Raw genomic sequence first — 5,013 nt, 5'->3', positions numbered from 1 at the left:
TTATTTGCAGACTGAACTCTTGTGGGGTCGTTTGCGTTTTAACATGTCAATAAGTGAAATATCAACACTTGTTAGACTGACCGCTGGAATTTCCTTTAGCAAGAAATTTATCCCACAACTTCTCCTCTACACCCAGGTGTATAAATGTTACCTGTGAGGGAAATAAGCCAATGTGCCGTGGCTGCATACTGCGCCAATATGTTAACGGACGACTTATGACCCAGTGATCAGGGAAAAACTGTAAAGCGCCTTTAACGCACATCCCTAGTATGAAAAGGGCGCTATATAAATGTGGTATAAAAAAAAAATCCGCAACAAGTAAATAATATGCTTTTTAGTAATAGTGGATGTTCGTATCAAAAAACTATTAGCACTGATATCGAAGTCATTCCCGAAAAACCGCGATGTGCGCTTCTCGTGGTCGTTTACCCGTGTCTTCAGCTCGTTTTCTATTACGTGTCGTCTGCTCGTTTTATATTTCGAATCGAATGCTCTTTTTTCTATTGTGTGTCGTCTGCTCGTTTTCTATTTCGAATCGAATGCTCTTTTTTCTATTGTGTGTCGTCTTCTCGTTTTCTATTCCGCGTCGTCTGCCCTTTTCCTATTTCGTGTCGTCTGCGTGCAGACTCTGGAGGAACATCTTGGCGCCAATCTGCAGTTTTACCGCAACAAGGTCCGGTTCCGACCGCACGGCGACTACATAGACGACATCCACATGTACTGGCTTGGCCACTACGATCTGCTTGCCGAACTGGACACGTACATTCAATGGTATGATAAGTAGATGGTTGTTTAAACAAACCATTAAACTCCGAATTTTCCAGTCATAATAAATGCTGGAAATAAGACACGGGGACAATTCACAAAAATCGAACTTTGACAACACTTAGAAAGCGGTTTAACTTGTTTTATATAAAAGAGCCGGGCCATTTTCTATTTGATTTTCCGATGCGCAAGTGATAATGATAGTGTTTTAGATGGATGGAAAATATTAAGCAATCGTTAAGTAGTTCAAACTTTGTGGCAAACCGGATCCTTTTATTTTAATGTATGTCGTTTATCGCACAAAAAGGATTCATCAAACAAAAACGGCACTGTTAAAACTTTAAGAGGCTTTTGTACAGTCCACCTACCGCTCAAACGTGGAAAGATACATGTTTAGTAAAGTGCCGTTTTTACTCTTTGAGATTATTACCGTGTCTTTGGATTTAAGATGTTAATATTATTAATGAACACTTAGCAATACCCTTTATGAAATGTACCATTTGCGACATTCTAAGTATATCGATTTGAGACATTAAAATGCGTTGCAGACGCCTTGCTATTACGAAATAAGAATGTTTTAGTGGAACATTATGACAAAAATAGAACTTTTGAATATACTTCCAAGAGACGCCACCTTAAAGCATGCCATTTCACGTTGCAGTTGTTCCCGATCTCGGACAAGAGTCGCGTCAATCCGTTCTCGGAGCCTCTGAAACAACGGGAAGCTGAGGTATGTCACGTGACATCTGAAAAGGGAATATACCGTTGTTCGTGTTCTTTTTGCTTTACAAATCTACACGTCGCTTAATATACGTAAGTGTATTTCTTTACATTGAAAAATAGTCGTTAAAAATCGAACTATTGTTTTTTTTAGTTTTTTTCCAACAGGCTGCGATGATTTCCTTTGCTTTTCTTTCTGGTATTATGTTCATCGTAACATCACCTAAAGTACCTACTTTATCAAGAAAGTAACAAGCTTTATGTGTCCATGGGATTCAAACGTTCGAGGTAAAATTTTATTGGAGAGTATAATAAGTACTTGAATTTCGCCACCATTGAAATCAAAGCCACCATACTTCGGTACATGTAACGCAACATTCAAGTTGTCTGAACATGAATCAATGGAAGTCAAATCTCAACTTTCGGGTGATTTTGATTGCACGGTCTGTTTTTCTGGACGAGGCGTTGTTAGACCTTATTCATTAAAATCTTGTGAGATTGAGTCACACGTATTTGCATTTGCGTGTATTTCAAGTTGCGACATACTTTGGTCTGATAAATTGGTTGTGAGAATGCAATTTGTATGTTATATATTGTACAAATCATTTATAAAACATACGCAATTTTAATGCGCAATGCCCCATCTATCACAAATCCCATTTATAGTGTAACTTCACGTTGCAAAAAATGTTCTATGCATTACGAATCATATACAATAATTGTGCAAAGTCCGCTCTGAAATTCAGCAAATCTATGAGACGTCCGAAACCCGGCGGCGAGTTGTGCGCTCGTATCGTCTGATGCTGGACTTCTACGGACTGGCTCTGGCAAACGAGACTTCCGGTCAGCTGACCAGGGCTAGCCACTGGAGGGATAGATTCTTCCATCTGAAAAGGTCCACGGTTTGCTTTTTTGTGTGTTTTTTGTGTATTGCTATTGCTTGTATTTATATAATGATAACTTCAATGGCTCAGTAGAACATACTAGTAGTACAGAGAAACCTCGCTATTAAGACCACCTGTGGGACGTTTGAAGAGGTATTAAAAGCATTTTTGATTAAAAAATAATACACATGGTAAATATTCAAAGTCAAACTTTTGAAAAAAAAAATTAAAACATAACTTTCATCACATCTCATACTGTGTTGCAAACCACCAAGACATCTTTGGATGCCATGAAGTCGGTTTACCCCAGTTCTTTAGCATAGAGGAAAGCTTTTTCCTGAAGCAAGAAATTGTTCATGTTGTAAACTGGTGATCTGGAAACGGCCTTTTCTTTCGTTGCCATGATTCTGTTCATAACCGTAGTACGTGTTCAACAATGACAAACCATAGTTTACATGATAGTGTGTTCACACAATAAACTCAGTCAAGAACATTGGCACTTATAGTAATAAACACTGCATTGCTATGATAAAAACGTGTTTTGCTTGTGTTTCCATTATACAAGGGAACTATGAAGAATTTTAGTAATTTGTACATGTAATTGAATAAAGCAAACAATATAGCGCTTTGGAACCATATAAAGCAAACAATATAGCGCTTTGGAACCATTAACTGTGATAGTTTACATTGAATTTATTATTTAAACGTCTACATTTGATAGATCCAGTCGGGAGCACTCTCGTCTAACACGCATCATCAAAAGCCTTGGGGAGCTAGGTTTCACCTTCTACCAAGCGCCTTTAGTTCTACATCTTCTACACGAAACGCTTGAACAAAGGAATTGGCTGGAATAAGTCCGTCCTGCATCCATCACTGGATTCGCGCCATTTTGTATCGCTTTGAGAGGGAATTTGTGATCCGGCAGTTCCGGGAAAGGATTCGGGAATATGAGCTTGACAGTAAACATCTATAAGGACAAACATAGCGACAACACTCGCTATTACACACTTGTGAGAAAAAACTATAATAGGCGGAATTGCAGAAGCATATGACGACAGGTCTTCTGCTATTTAGCAGTTTAGCCTCAAAATTAAAACATGCTGTTTAAGAATTGGATTTATTACTTCAAATAACGCAGGTATTTGAAATGTGATGACGGATTTGTAAATAAAAGTTGAATACAAGACTTTTTTCACATTTACTTTAAATCCATAAAATTTACAAATTAAATGTTTTCAAAAAAGCACACAGATGAAAATATGTCCATTCCACTACAAGCTGTTTATGGCCAGATTTGATTGATATTCTGTATAAAGTGTGGAGTTGACCCTTCAGATATTAGACAGCAGCACTCTACCACCCACGCGTGTGTGGTCATTTTTGCAGAGTTATCTTTAAAATTCGTGATGAATGAGAGTACAGTCCAGACCAGATGTTTCATAGTTACAATTTGACTTTTGACCTCTACGTGTACAATACACTCTAGATATTGAGACAGATTTTACGAGAAAATGCTGCATCCTTATGGTGGCCATTCGTGGTAAGATATTTTAAACTAGCATAGTGAATGGCAAAGTTCAATCTGTTCAGGATGTTTTATGGCCAAATTTGACCTTTATACTCCAAGTGTGACCTTGAACTTTCAGATAAGAGATGATTGTAACATGTGACATATTGTCTTTTCAATCAATTGCATTTATGGCGATTTATTTTAAAATCCATCAATATAACGCAACTTAATGTCCAAGGAAGAAATTGTCCAGCCGTTTTGTGGAAAATTGTAACCTTTGATCTCTACCTGAGACTTTGACCTTTGTGGTAGGGAGATTGATGTTATGCATGACAAGTTTTCTTATTATAGTGGACATTTTTGGAAAGGTATTTAACTCATTTATGCCTAGCATCTAGAAAAAAGGCCTTTGCAAACAGCGTAGACCCAGATGAGACACAGACTCTGTGCGCCTGCACAGGCTAATCTGGGACGACACTTTATGCACATGCATTATGCCCAGTTTTCTCAGAACATAACTCTACTGATGGAAAGAAGGACAGTGCAACGGCAACATGCTGTCTTCTTGGAAGGGAGCATAAAAAGACAACTATAAGTTACATATTCAAATCTTAGAATGGAATAAATATCAAATGCCTTAGGCTTAAGATGTCTTTTGAAAGACATGCATCATCCATCTTTGCTGTGCCCACTAAACACTCTTAACAATCATTAAATAAGTTACCATGTCATCAAAGGGACCAACCATTGTGTGGATACAATATTATATAAGCATGAATAACAACTGAAAGTATATCACATATTGACACGTGATTCAAAATTGATTATTATCAAATAAACCTTCAAAGGGTAATCTTAAATGACCAAAGATAATATCACAGACAATAATGATCACATCTTTGTTCAAACTTATCCAATGTCTCAATAATTGTTCATGTTTCAGAGTCAACCTAGACGACAAAGGTCAACTGAATTTTCAAATGGCAACTGGATGTCATATGTCACCTAAAACATTTAATGTAAACTGGAATGTCAAAAGCAACTAGAGGAAAATGTTAATTGATGGTCAAAAGTCATCTTTCTCAGTTAACAGATTACCGTATGATCACTTAATGTCAAACCTAAACTGAAGGC

This window comes from Dreissena polymorpha, chromosome 1 (genome assembly GCF_020536995.1).
Source record: "Dreissena polymorpha isolate Duluth1 chromosome 1, UMN_Dpol_1.0, whole genome shotgun sequence".
NCBI lineage: Eukaryota > Metazoa > Mollusca > Bivalvia > Myida > Dreissenidae > Dreissena > Dreissena polymorpha.
Note: the sequence above shows the minus strand (reverse complement) of the source record.